Source organism: Dendrobates tinctorius, unplaced genomic scaffold (genome assembly GCF_039654945.1).
Source record: "Dendrobates tinctorius isolate UK_male_01 unplaced genomic scaffold, ASM3965494v1 ptg000192l, whole genome shotgun sequence".
Classification (NCBI taxonomy): Eukaryota; Metazoa; Chordata; class Amphibia; order Anura; family Dendrobatidae; genus Dendrobates; species Dendrobates tinctorius.
In genome coordinates this window covers 8,783,593-8,799,343 of record NW_027361859.1, presented here as the reverse complement: position 1 = coordinate 8,799,343, position 15,751 = coordinate 8,783,593, and the positions used below count along the sequence as shown (strand labels likewise).

Here is a 15,751-nt window from a genome sequence, read left to right as displayed (position 1 = left end):
ACATACCCCCTGGAGGATATGATGAGAAAAAAGTTTGAGATATGGTCTCGACTCCCCCTATCTATAGCGGGCAGAATTGAATTAAAATGATAATCCTCCCAAAGTGTTTATATATGTTGGAACATAAAGAAATCCTTAGGGACTTTAATTGATGTAAGAAAATGCATAGCTTGATGGCAGTGTTTATATGGGGCTCATCTAGACCTAAAGTAAGCATTGGTTCCCTACAGAGGCCCAAAAGCCAGGGTGGAGATGCGGTGTATTATCTAGCTAGCCAACTACAATACTTAAAACACTGGTTAATCCATGATAGACTTAATAACGCAGAGGCTCATCTCATTTATTTTCTGGGGGGTATACGCCATGGGCAATATTGGAGGGTTCATACAGACCACCTCAGGGGCCTGCTACTTGCGCACAATTTAAAGAAAACCAAAAACAAAACACAAAACAAATATCCTGGAATAAAAAAGTAAAAAAAAAAAAATATATTGCAAAAATTGCATGAAGGTAGTAATAATAGTAATAATAAGGGTATTTAGTTAACATAATTTTGATCAAAATATTGTAGAAGCCATCCCGCCACGTCACGGCAACCCTTGTGGGACAGTCCTAACTCTTGTATTTAAAACCTTTCCACTTGTCAAGTGACGTAAATGTGAACAAGGACAGAGGGACTGAACCACCAGTAATAGTGTAGGCCAGACAGGATGGATTTTCCAACTCAGAAACAGGGCGGTCACACCCTTATATGCACCCTTATTGCGCACAATTTAGCAATGCAAGTTTGGCAGGAAAGTAAACATACTTTAAAGTTTACTGATCAGGTTGGGGAGATTCGGATATGGGATAATCCTGAATTTTTGCATCTCCAGAATTTACAGGACCCAAGTTTCTGGAAACAAAATGGTATAACTGAACATCACTCAATCAGATCTTTGAAAATCAAATTCTATTATCATTTGAACAATTTCATATAAAGTTTGGAATTCCCCATAGAGTTTTATAGCTATCTGCAGCTGAGACATGCCATAATGTACCAGTTCCCACTTCCTAGAATGCAAATATCTAGATATCCACTGTTAGGAATATTGTCAACCCAAGGACCCATAGGTGTGATTTCCTCCCTGTATATCTTTCTGTTAAATTCCAAAATTGCTTCCACCCAACTGGCTGTGGAGGATAAATGGAGGCACCTAATCCCCTCTATCACTGATGACCAGTGGAGTGACGCACTGCAGGCGCATGCGATGGTGTATCCAGCGGCAAATAACAAATTAATTCAATTATATATGCTCTACCAATCCTATTTAACCCCAAGTAGATTACAGAAATTAGGTAGAAGAGCAAATGATGAATGTCATAGATGTGGGGAGGCGGGAGCGGATTTTGGCATCTCATTTGGGATTGTAGAATTATAAGAAGATATTGGAAGGATGTAATTTTTACACTAGAAAGGATAATTGGGATACCAATTGAACGTAGTCCAGAGATGTGTGTGTTGAGTGTTGTGGATGAGGAGATGTGGACTCATTATGATAGAATATTTCTCCGGGAGGTTCTGTTTATGGCTAGGAAAGTGATAGCGCTGAGGTGGATGGGGGATGGTCTCCTTCGATCAATCAGTGGAAAAAATTAGTGAACGATATAATTCCATATGATAACATATGATACAGAAACAGATGATGTCCCCAGAAATTCCACAGAATTTGGGACAGGTGGTGTGACTCACCAAGCCTCTGATGCCATAATCTCCTCTCCGCGCGATAGAACCCTGATAAAGATCCTCCAGGTTTGAAGTGCAATGCTATGGAGAATACATTATGTTTAATGTTATATTTCACTTGTTTTGTTTGCTTACTTTGTTATTGAAATTATGATTTTATAACTGATATTGTGGATGGTGAATAGATGGATTACCCTGATTTTACACTGCAATGTCACATGCTTGTTATATTATTTTGTGGAATCTTTAAATAAAGAGTTTAAAAAAAGCTATGCTTTTATCTGCATCCTCACACTTAAAATGCAGCACTGCGCTCCACTCAGCAGCCTCGCTTAGAGTCCCTGGAACTTATAGTTCTCCAACCAGCAAACGTTGAGTGCATTACATCTTCTTTTCGCTCATCTGTCTGAAACATGCCGTGGCTGGTTTATGGTGAAATGATTGCCGTAACAGTTCTCACTGGAACCTTCAGTATTTAAGAAATTCTTCTGTAACCAATGCCATCAGTGTGTTTTGCAACAATAAGGTTGCAAAGGTCTTGAGACAGCTCACTGGTTTTACCCATCATGAGATGTTTCTTGTGTGGCATGCTGTGAGAATTTCATGTGAATAGCTCCTTTAGAAATATACTTACTTAGAAAATTGGTGACATATTCAATACTTTTTTCACCTGCCATATAACAATGTGAAATATTGAATGCACATTGAATATTGCTTTTTATTTGGTGTTTGGGTTAGTAACTCCATGTATTTTTAATTCTAACATACTGTATTGTTCGGACTATAAAACACACCAAACCATAAGACGCATCCAAGATTTAGAAAGCAGAAAAATGAAAAACATTGTTTTCTATTATTTAAATCTTCCCTGATGATGTTAAGTGAAGTTGTGTATATTACAAATTTTAATGCACTAGTGTAGAAAGTGAAGTAATAAATCTATTAATAACGTTAGGGATATTTTACTTTTGGGCAAAATTTCAGGATGAGCAAAAAATGCCCTCTAACCTTTTCTGGTGAACTTAACGTGACCTTCTCTAAACGTTTGAATGTCCAACTGCTCAATGTTTCAGTACTTTTTCCACTACTTGCTGTTCTCTAACAAGGAGTTAATGGCAAGATTCATTACTCCCAAGGGTGGTTTGCACGTTATTGACTGGGCCAATTTTTACAATTCTGACCACTATGCCTTTATGAGGTAATAACTCTGGAACACTTCCATGAATCCTGGTGATTCTGACATCGTTTTTCTCGAGACATATTGTACTTCATGTTACTGGTAAAATTTCATTCATATAACTTGCGTTTATTTGTGAAAAAAATGTAAATTTGGCGAAAATTATGAAAATTTCGCAATTTTCCAACTTTCAATTTTCATGCCCTTAAATCACAGAGATATGGCACACAAAAAACTGAATAAGTAACATTTCCCACATGTCTACTTTACATCAGCAAAATTTTGGAACCAAAATATTTTTTGTTAGGAAGTTATAAGGGTTAAAATTTGACCAGCGATTTCTCATTTTTTTTTAGGGACCACATCACATTTGAAGTGACTTTGAGGGGTCTATATGATAGAAAATACCCAAAAGTGACACCATTCTAAAAACTGGACCCCTCAAGGTGCTCAAAACCACATTCAAGAAGCTTATTAACCCATCAGGTGCTTCACAGGAATTTTTTGAATGTTTAAAAAATGAACATTTAACTTTTTTACACAAAAAAATTACTTCAGGTCCAATTTTTTATTTTATTTTACCAAGGGTAACAAGAGAAATTGGACTGCAAAAGTCATTGTGCAATTTGTCCTGAGTAGGCTGATACCTGATATGTGGGGGGGACTACTTTTTCAGTGCATGGCAGAGCTCAGAAGGGAAGGGGCGCCGTTTGACTTTTTCAGCGCAAAATTGGCTGGAATTGAGATTGGACGCAATGTCGCATTTGGAGAGCCCCTGATGTGCCTAAACAGTGGAAACCACCAAGGAACTTATCTAGATGTGTTGTGAGCACTTTGATCCCCCAAGTGCTTCACAGAAGTTTATAACGTAGAGCCATAAAATAGAAAAATCATATTTTCCACAAAAAAGACATTTTTGCCCGCAAATTTTTTTCTAAGGGTAACAGGAGAAATTGGACCCCAAAAGTTGTTGTGCAATTTGTGATGCGTAGGCTGATACCCCATATGTGGGGGTAAACCACTGTTTGGGCGCATGGCAGAGCTTGGAAGGGAAGGAGCACCGTTTGACTTTTTCAACGCAGAATTGGCTGGAATTGAGATCAGACGCCATGTCGTGTTTGGAGAGCCCCTGATGTGCCTGAATAGTGTAAACCTCCCAATTCTAACTCCAACCCTAACCCCAACACAACCCTAACACTAATCCCAACCCTAACCCTAGCCCTAACCCTAACTGGAAAATGGAAATAAATATATATTTTTTTATTTTATTATTTTTCCCTAACTAAGGGGGTTTGATTTACTATTTATAGCGGGTGTTTATGTTTGGCAGCTGTCACACGCTAAAAGACGCTTTTTATTGCAAAAAATCGTTTTGCATCACCTCATTTTGAGAGCTATAATTTTTCTGTATTTTGACCCACAGAATCATGTGAGGTCTTACTTTTTCCGGGATGAGTTGATGTTTTTATTGGTACCATTTTTGGGCACATGACATTTTTTGATCGCTTTTTATTCCGATTTTTGGGGCGCAGAATGATCAAAAACCATCAATTCATGAATTTCTTTTGGGGGAGCGTTTACACCGTTCCGCATGTGGTAAAATTGATAAAGCGATTTTATTCTTCGGGTTAGTACAATTACAGTGATACCTCATTTATATCATTTTTTATGTTTTGGCGCTTTTATACAATAAAAACAATTTATATAAAAAATTATTATTTTTTCGCTTTATTCTGCGAGCTATAACTTTTTTAATTTTTTGCTGATGACGCTGTATGGTGGCTCGTTTTTTGCGGGACAAGATGACGTTTTCAGCGGTACCATGTTTATTTATATCCGTCTTTTTGAGCGTGTGTTATTGCACTTTTTGCTCAGAGGTATGATGACAAAGCATTGTTTTTTGCCTTTTTTTTTTAAGGGGGTTAACTAGTGGGACAGTTTTATAGGGCGGGTCCTTATGGACGCGGCGATACTAAATATGTGTACTTTTATTGTTTTTTTTATTTACAAAAAAAAAGAATTTATTAGGGAATATTTTTTTTTTATTTATTCAGGAATTTTTTAAAAATTATTTTACATGATTTTTTTTTTAACTTTATTATATTGTCCCGGGGGAAGGACATTACTACATAGTGTCAGATCACTGATCTGACACTTTGCAGTGTACTGTGTCAGATCAGCGATCTGACAGGCACTGCAGGAGGCTTTCTCAGCGCCTGCTCTTAGCAGGCACTAAGAAAGCCGCCTCCTTGCAGGACCCCAAAGGCCCCCGCAGCCATATTGGATCTGGGGGCCTGCAGGAAGGAGGCACTTGGAACAATGCAAGCACATCGCGTTGTTCCAAGGGGCTCAGGGAAGCACACACGGAGCCGCCTCCCTGTGCGATTCTTCCCTATGACCCTGGTACACTGTGATCATATTTGATCGCAGTGTGCCGGGGGTTAATGTGCTGGGAGGGGTCCGTGACCGCTCCTGGCACATAGTGCCGGGTGTCAGCTGTGATAATCAGCTGACACCTGGCCGCGATCATTTGCGCTCCCCCCGTGAGTGCAGCTGATCGCGTATGACGTACTAATCCGTACTTAAGTCCCAGGTCACATGGACGGAGTAGTACATCCAATGTAACAAAGGGGTTAATCCATGAATCAACCAATACATTTTGGGGTTCAATTAAAATTGGTATTAAACAGTCATCCCCATCATACTGTTCACATATTGACATCATGAGACCAAGATGACACCAAACAATTGATCAACTGTACCTCACCATTCTGAGGCTGGAAGAGTGACAGAAAGGCAGAGAAGTGGATGTCCTTTGCCCACATTCCATACTGATGACCACTTCATTGTGAACAATGTTCTTTGGAACCAGATGATGAACGCCACACAATTCCAGGCACATTTAAGAGAGATGAGAGGACACCCAAGAGTCAAATCATACTATTCTAAACCATTTACATCAGCATGGCTGCTATGCTAGACACCATACAAGGGTACCTGACCACACCCCCAGGCAAAGGTGAGCATCTAAGCTGGACGATGGACCAGTGGACCTCAGTGCTTTTCACTGATCAAAGTCGATTCACGATGAGCAGAAATGATGACCACCAATGATGTTGGAGACGTCAAAGAGAGTGTTATGCATTAGCCACTGCTGTAACCAGATGAGCCTTTGGTGGTGATGGTGTTTAAAGGGTGGGCTGGTGTGTCTAGTCAATACCAAACTGTCTTACACTTTGTGAAGGCTACATTGACAAGCCCCTACTACTTGAATAACCTAATTAATCCAGTCATTGTGGCTCTGAACAAACAACACAGGCCTAATTTCATCTTCAAGATGATAATGCTCCAGCTCATTGAGGTCACATCATTAGGCAATCGCTGCTGTAGACTGGGGTACCTCAAATGGAGTGGCCTCCACTTTCTCCCAACCAGAATCCCATGGAAAATCTATGGATTTAGCTGAGTCACCGTGTAGAGGCTTGTAACTCCCCAGAACCTCGTATACCCCAGAATCTCACTGACCTGAGGGCCACCCATCAAAAAGAATAGAATGCCATGCCTGAGCAGACAATAACTCGAATTGTGAATAGCATGAAACGTTGCTGTCAAGTGTAATCAATGCTCAAGGCTGCGTGACAAGTTATTGAGACATTGACATTTTTTGTTGGGGTAATACCTACCACTGTTGTTGGACAACCCCTTTAAGAAGATACAATTTTTGGTTAAGACATTTCCTACATTCTAAACATGAAAAAGGCTTCTCCCTGTGTGACGTCTCTGATGTTTAATACAGCAAGTATTGATTTCCGTGTGAAACATTTTCAACATTAAAAACATGAAAAAAGCTTCTCTCCTGTGTAGGTTCTCTGGTGGCTATCAAGGTGTGCTTTCTGGTTAAAACATTTCCCACATTCTCAGATTCTGAATATTACAAAGACTTCTCGCTTGTGTGAGTTCTTTGGTGTATAAGAAGATTCCATTTCTGGTTAAAATATTTCCCACATTCTGTACAGGAAAAAGGCTTCTCCCCTGTGTGAAGTCTCTGGTGTCTAACAAGGTGTGATTTCCCTACAAAACATTTCCCACATTCTGCACATGAAAAAGGCTTCTCCCCTGTGTGAGTTCTATGATGTGTAATAAGATGTGATTTCCCTCCAAAACATTTCCCACATTCTGAACATGAAAAAGGCTTCTCCCCTGTGTGAATTCTCTGATGTGTAACAAGAGTTGATTTTTCTGTAAAACATTTCCCACATTGTGAACATGCAAATGGCTTCTCTCCTGTGTGACTGAACTGGTGTCTAACAAGAAATGATTTCTCTCCAAAACATTTTCCACATTCTGGACATGAATAGGGCTTTTCACCTGTATGAGTTCTCTGATGTGTAACAAGAGTTGATTTCTTTGTAAAACATTTCCCACATTCTGAACATGAATAGGGCTTATCTCCTGTGTGAGTTCTCTGGTGACAAACAAGATCTGATTTTTGGTTAAAACATTTCCCACATTCTGAACACAAAAAGGGCTTCTCCCCAGTGTGAGTTCTCTGGTGGCTATCAAGATGGGCTTTTCGGTTAAAACATTTCCCACAATTTGAACATGAAAATGGCTTCTCTCCTGTGTGAATTCTCACATGCCTAACAAGATCTGATTTTTGGTTAAAGCATTTCCCACAATTGGAACAAGAAAATCTATTATTTGCTGTGTGAATTTTTTGATGTGTAAGAGGAGCCTTTTCAAGGAGAAAACTATTTCCATATTCTGAATGTGAAAATGGCTTCTTTACTTTAGGAGCAGTTTGTTTTTTAATGCCTATTTTGCGACTATGATTTTCCTTCGTAGTCGGTAATGAATCAGAAGACAGGACCTGTTTCAAAGGATCAGATGGCAGATCTTTGTTGTGAAGGTATGTGAATATGTCTGGAGAAATGGCAGTCACTTCAATAGTATCCTGTGGGATCTCAACATCATCTGATTTAAAAATTGAAGATGTCAGCTGCCCCTCTGATCTCCTGGTATAGTCATCTGCAAGAATTAAAAAATATATATTTTTAATAACATATCCTTGAAATGTTTATTTTTGAACATTTCTACTTAAACTGTTTATAAAAATGGCAAGTAATGTAAAAAAAAATAATTATTTAGTAAGACAATACTAGTTCACAGTCTAATGCAAAATCTCATAGCATGAACCAGTGAAGCATGTTGTTCAACTGCTTATTCATTCTGTCTCCCAAATAAGGAATAAAAAGCCACCAAACAATGTTGTGGAGATGAAAATACAGTAATTGTAATACAAAATTCTACTCATACCGCAAAACAGAAGTTCCCACTCAGGTCCATCATCTGTCAATGGAAAAACAGAGGTTTCCATATTATTAGTGGCTCAATTTTCTAGGCTTCTCATAGTCATTTCAAAAACACTTTGTTACCCAAAAAGGTTTTGTAAATTTAATTGAACATATTAACACTTGTTGCTAAACTTGTAGTCCTTTTGTCTTCTTAAAAAATTAAAAGGATGTTGAGAAAATACTAAAGGATTCTACTAAAGTAAAGATATAGTAAATGTCCTTTATTAACTATTTTGTGTGGTATCGACATCTGTTTTAACAGCTCAAAAATTTAGAGTTTTATAATTACAAATCTGTTTAAATTATTTAGCAATTTTCAGATATTTTCAAAATTAACACATTATTTCATCCTCAGTTTACCAGAAGCATGAAGTACAACGTGTCACAGCAAAAAATATTTCAGAATCCCACAAATCAAAAGAAGCATCCAAAGTTATCACCGCATGAAACATGTCAGATTTGAAAAATGGAGCCTGATTAGGAACACAAAACTAACTTCGGGAAGTGGTTAAATCAGAGTATCTTAAGGCCTGTTTCACACATCCGTTTGTCAGCATCAGTCAAGATCCACCGATTTGGAAAAAAAACGGATCCGCCATTTTTCTTTGCGGATCTGTTTTTTGCCCCATAGACTTGCATCCGCTGGATCCGATATTTTGCGGATCCGCCAAAATTTTGGCGTCCGCTGACATCACTGGACGGACAATGCAACGTTTTTTGCTACGTTGGATCCGCATTTATGCTGCTCCTGGAGATTTAACCCTAAATACCGTACCGGCCGCAGCAAAATCTCTCTCTCCGATATCCCGGTACGGCTCGTCATCCCGCGATATCCCGGCACGGCTCGTCATCCCGCGATATCCCGGCACGGCTTGTCATCCCGCGATATTCTGGCATGGCTCGTCATCCCGCGATATCCCGGCACGGCTCGCCATCCCGCGATATCCCGGCACGGCTCGTCATCCCGCGATATCCCGGCACGGCTCTTGACACCGCGAGTTGCCCACTCTCGGATCCAGCTACATCGGGAGTATTTTTTTTATTTTTTCAGCACGGTTCCTTTAGCTGTCCCAGGTCGGCGGATCCCGTCGCAACAATTGTCCGTTGGCTCCCGTTGGTGTTTCCACGGCTACGGATCCGTTCTCCGCCTTCTTGGCGGATGACTACTGACAAGAAAAACTTAAGTGTGAAACAGGCCTAAGCAGTAACTAATGTAGGCTAAAACTGTGACTATAGACAATGACATCTACTGAAATGATCAAGCTAAATAGTCTTCATCAGTAAAAATTGAGTAACTAGTGGTGAAACCTCTCTGGGTTAATTATGTGTCTCAGTGGCTCTTGGCAATCTAAATGTTTTCTGTCAGAGGAGTTTCTTGAAGAAATTTTAGACATTTAAAAGAGAACTTTTTATAATATTGCAGAGCTGAGATGTATTAATTTTAGATTTCGAGAATTTGGTAGAGGCAATGGAGACCTTTTTTTTAAAGACTACCAGGGAGCTACAGACTCACATAAGTGAGGCAGGCCGACCCTACCACAATCAAACTATCATACAGAATGAACCTGTAAAAAAAAAAAGATTAAAAAAACAAGGTACATCCCCAACAACAATGTATGTATGAGGGGAGAACGCAAACACTAAACCAGAGTTGTACTAATTTATGGTGGATTATTGGAGCTACTATGAGTCCTGACCAGAAGAGAAGAGAAAGTATTAGTGCTCCCCATTTCAAGAGAGACTGTTCAGTAATCTAAATTAAAATAAATTAAAAATATCATGGCACAGGTGTAAACTTTTATGTAGATTATCACAATCCTATTTGAAGTTAGTCGGTTTTAACCCCTTTCCAACATCAGGCGCACATTTACGCCGATGTCGGACTCCCTCCTTTTGATGTGGGCTCTGGCGGTGAGCCCACATCTGTCCCTGGGCTATTAACCCGCTAAATGCCGCTGTCAAACGCTGACAGCGGCATTTAACAATCGCTTCCGGCAATCGCGCTGGAAATCCTGCCACGGATTACCCGCTTCACGTGATTGCGGGTCACCGGTTCGTTGGCATGACATCCAGAGGTCTCCTGGAGACCGTGATGGTTGTCAGTGCTGGCTTGCTGTGAGCGCCACATGGTGGTCGGCGCTCATAGCTAGTGAGTAATTCTGCTATGCAGAGGCGATTGGATCATCGCCTCTATGTAGCAGAGCCAATCGGGTTGTGGCAGCTTCTAGTCTCCCATGGAGACTATTGAAGCATGCCAAAAGTAAAAAAAAAAAACGTTTTTAAATGAAATTAAAAAATATAAAAGTTCAAATCACCCCCCCTTTCGCCCCCATTCAAAGTAAAACACTAAAAAAAAAATCAAACATACACATATTTGGTGAAACCACAAAAACACTAGTGCATGCTATTATCATCTCCCACCTCGACTACTGTAACCTCCTACTCTCTGGCCTCTCCTCTAGCACTCTGGCTCCGCTCCTGTCCATCCTACACTCTGCTACCCGACTAATCCACCTGTCTCCCCACTATTCCCCAGCCTCCCCCCTATGCCAGGCCCTTCACTGGCTTCCTATCGCCCAGAGGCTCCAATTCAAAACCCTAACCATGACATACAAAGCCATCCACAACCTGTCTCCTCCATACATCTGTGACATGGTCTCTAGGTACCTACCCACACGCAACCTTCAGTCATCTCAAGATCTCCTTCTCTACTCCGCCCTTATCTCTTCTTCCCACAACCGCATACAAGACTTCTCCCGTGCTTCCCCCATACTCTGGAACTCCCTGCCGCAACACATCAGACTCTCACCATCAACGGAAACCTTCAAGAAAAACCTGAAGACCCACCTGTCCCGACAAGCCTACAGCCTGCAATGATCCTCGGTCTACTGAACCACAGCATGACCTGCTCTACCCTCTCCTACTGTATCCTCACCCATCCCTGTAGACTGTGAGCCCTCGCTGGCAGGGTCCTCTCTCCTTATGTACTTGTGTGTCCCTTGTCTTACACATGTTTACTATACTTGTCTATATTTCCCTTTTTCACATGTAAAGCGCCATGGAATAAATGGCGCTATATAAATGCATAATAATAATAATAATAATTTGGTATCGCCACGTTCATTAAAATGCAATAACAGGCGATCAAAAGATCGTATCTGCACCAAAATGGTATCATTAAAATCATCAGCTCAGCACACAAAAAATAAGCCCTCACCCAACTCGAGATCACGAAAAATTTAGACGCTACGGGCATCGGAACATAGCGCAATTTTTTTTTAGCAAAGTTTGGATTTTTTTCACCACTTAGATAAAAAAGAACCTAGACATGTTTGGTGTCTATGAACTTGTAATGACCAAGAGAATCATAATGGCAGGTCAGTTGTAGCATTTAGTAAACCTAGTAAAAAGCCAAACAAACAAGTGTGGGATTGCACTTTTTTTGCAATATCAAAATTGGAATTTTTTTCCCGTTTTCTAGTTCACAACATGGTAAAGCCAATGATGTACCTTTGAATGCCAACTTGTCCTAAAAAAACAAGCGCTCACATGGCCATATTGATGGAAAAATAAAAAAGTTATGGTTCTGGGAAGAAGGGGACCGAAAAACGAAAATGTAAAACCGAAAAAAACTTCGGCGTTAAGGGGTTAAAAGAAATTGAAAAGTCAGGATAAAGGGAAACTCTGTTATTGTACAGAAATTCACTTGGCCCTCACTGCATATTTAATTTTGTAAAACTGAAGTTTGGTCAAAAAGACTGGACTTGGTCTTGTAGAGAACATTATTAGTAGATTCAACAGCACAGAAGAGAGAGACGGTAGTTTCATCCAATAAGATATCAGGGATCTAGGAAGCCAACAGCGTCATTACCCTCTGCTTTCTCTTATAGGCCCATCATAATATTTTTTTTAAAGTGCTTTTCTTACTTGTCAGACTTGTTCACACTATAGGCAAAGACAGGAGCGCAATAGGGTCTTATCCGGGCAAACTTATAAGATATATTAAAATTTATACTCACCCTTTCCAGGAGAGAATCAGGCACATGGGATCAGTATGTCAGCTTGCTGCACATCCAACGGTCCACAACACAGAGACCGCCACATGAAAACTTTTAGGATATAATTCATGGATTTACGTGCGCTGCCAGACAAATTTCATATCCACAAACAGGTTGATGAATTAACCCTTTTATTCCCAACGCGTTTCGAAGTTCATAGTACTTCTTCCTCAGGGGATGTCTTCCCCTGAGGAAGAAGTTCTATGAACTTCGAAACGCGTTGGAAATAAAAGGGTTAATTCATCAACCTGTTTGTGGATATGAAATTTGTCTGGCAGCGCACGTAAATCCAAGAATTATATCCTAAAAGTTTTCTTACTTGTCAGCACATTCTATGTACAGTGTAATTTGGCTTTGTAGATCTGGGCAGGTATCGGTCAGCGTCTTCTAATCCCAGTGGGTAGGTGGATCCTCCAGGTTGTAACTTTTTAAAAAAGGGCTTTTACAATTTCACAAAATAATTTGAAGATTTTCAGATGGATGATCACACGATTGCAATACGGCCTTACTACACCACCGATAAAGCAGCCACAGCCAGTGACTTAAAAATCTGTGACTTTTCTGCATTTAGTGGTCACTACTAACCTGGGCGGTTATTTGTAGGAATCTCCTCTTTACACCACTCATCACCCCTCACATATATCTCTGTAGTATTAATATGAGTCAGATCTTCACCCTGAAACAAATATTGTAAAAGTCACAGACAGATGGAGAAGTCCCATCTATGATCAGCTCTAATCCTGCCATCTCCACCGCTCTCATTACACAAGTATAAAGCATATAATACTGGTGGATAAAACAAGACTGAGCACAAGACCTTCACAGCCATCTACACATCATAGGGGAGATCTCATGACACCTTCTCTCCATCTACCTGATGATCCTGAGGAACATTGGGGTCTTCTTGTTTACAGTCCTGTGGAAGAAGAGGACGGGGACATCTCTCCGGTGTTGTCCTCCTACTGGAAGGAACTAGAGAAAATACATACAGGTACTGAATTGATTCTTTCCATACAGATAATTATAGGCCATATGTATTTAGTACTGACTATTACCTGGTGATGTGAGGGGCTGTGGAACCTCCATCATGACATTTTTGTACAGATTTTTGTGTCCTTCAAAATACTCCCACTCCTCCATAGACAAATAGACGGCGACATCTTGACACCTTATAGGAACCTGAAACATACAATGATACTGTCATCCCCCAATCCCTTCATAGCGTTACTGTACTGTATAAAGTCCCAGCATTCCCAGCTGTGTCACCTCTCCAGCAAGCAGCTCAACCATCTTGTAGGTGAGTTCTAGAATCTTCTGGTCATTGATGTCCTCATGTATCAGCAAGTGAGGTGGAGGCCCCGTGATTGGGCTCAGGGGTCTTCCCCATCCCTCAGACACAGGGTCCTGACAGCGCTCACAAGAGGTCTTCTTCACTACCTTGTAATTCTGGTTATGGAGAGACACATTAATAAATCTCACTACAGACATTTCAAGAGTCCTCATCTCTCCAGTTCTGTCCATCTGTTATTCCCATAGATAAGAATGATGTAATGTGACGTCATCAGAACCTCTCACCTCTCCAGTAAGCCAGAAGAGAATCTCTAGGGTGAGATGTAATATTCTCTCCACAATCTTGTCTCTGTCCATATCCATCCTTGATGGGTAATGCAGATACAGTTTCCTATTATAGAAGATGTCAACTGAGAGGATCTGATATAGTAGGGACCTAAATAAGAAGAGGAGCCGATGTAACATCGTAAAAAATTATGTGTAATAATACAATTACTGAAGACAATAAAGGGAAACATATAAGGAGATAGAAAGTGTAGATGTTGTATTATCTAGTCTTTCATGGACTGGAACATAAGTTGAATTGCTGACTAGGACATCTCCTCCATGCTCCCAATCACTGGCTATGTTGGCCACTGCTTTGGCAACTGATTGACTGTAGGAATCAAAATTATGTTGGGACTGACCAGGAAATATAGAGACTGGAGGGGATCCAAGCAGCAATGGTATTTTTATTATTTTGCAACATTTTTTTACCCCTGACATCTCCTAATAAAACCTATAAGTATTAGGTTACTCACATAACAAGCAGTTCATCTTCCATAACGCTAAGTCTCGTCTCATTAGCAATACTGCAGGATATCATTACACGTGACATGAGAAATAACTACTTCATAATAAGAACAACATCTTCATCATCTACTATGGCTCTATAAAAATTTGGCCAGGGTCCGTCACTGACTACATCACTACCGGTTGTTTCCCGCCTTTCCCAGACTGTAATCCTCTATCACGTTAGGGCTCATGTCCGATTCACAGGCAGAAGTTTGACGCAGTAATAAAAGCTTGTTTGCAAGAACACTAAGACAAGAGTTATTTGATGCCAGTTGGTGATGAGCAAGCACTAAAATGCTCGGATGCTCGACACAAGTAAAGGGTATAATGGAAGTCAATAGGAAATTCAAGCATTTTCCTGCTATCAGGTGGCCCACACTCAAATTGTAGAGGGCCAGGAGATGAAAGACCATAAGAGATGAGCAAACCTTTCAAGGTTGGGATCGGCAAACATCGGGACAGTGAGAAGAGTATACAGACAACACCTTCATGGGGGCCAAAAAGATGCTAAAAGAGCTAAAATTAGGGGCAGACACCAGGAAAAGTGGCATCAATTGACATATCAATTTTGCTATACATAAATAATTTTAAAAACAATTGACGTGGGTTCCACTATTTTTTTGATAACCGCCCGGGCAAAACTAACAGCTATGGGTTGCAACCCTTAGCTGTCAGCGTTAACTAGCCTTGCTAACAAGAGGTCCCAAGGCTGTTTTTTTAATTACTGAAGTAAATCATTTAAAAAACGCTGTGGGATCCCCTCCCCCTATTTTTGACAACCAGCAAAGCCAAAGCTGACAGAATGGTATTCTCATGTTGGTAAGGGGCCATGGAAATTTGCCCCCCACAGCCTAAAAAAAGCAGCCCATAGCCGCCCCAGAAAAGCCGCTTTGCCTGGCTCTTCCCACTTGTCCTGCAGAGGTGGGAAGTGGGGTTCATATTTATGGTGTGGATCACCTTTGTATTATCCGTTGACATCAACCCAACGGCTTAGTAATGGAGAGGCGTCTATAGTCGCGTCATCACCCATTCCACTGGAGCCAAGGTCTCCTGTAATAAAACAAAAATAAAAAACATCTCCCTCATGTGTCCATAATTCTGTCCCAGGTCATTATCTATGTTTGGGGATGAATAGTTTTCAGCCTTGATGGCACAAAGATGCGACCGTCCAGGCTGAGAACCACTGAAGAATGAACTGCTGCGAGTGCAGCATCAGTGACATCATCATGGTTTCCGACGGTCAGTGTTCCCAGCTGGTCCCCTGAAATGCATTGAACTTGGTGAGATCAACGCTAAAACAGAGGTCACCTAA

General features: G+C 40.5%; 1 pseudogene; it reads right to left on the bottom strand.

Annotated features, from left to right (window-relative positions):
• The window catches only part of LOC141055963 (uncharacterized), a 231,667-nt pseudogene that overhangs the window by 129,404 nt on the left and 86,512 nt on the right, over positions 1–15,751 (bottom strand).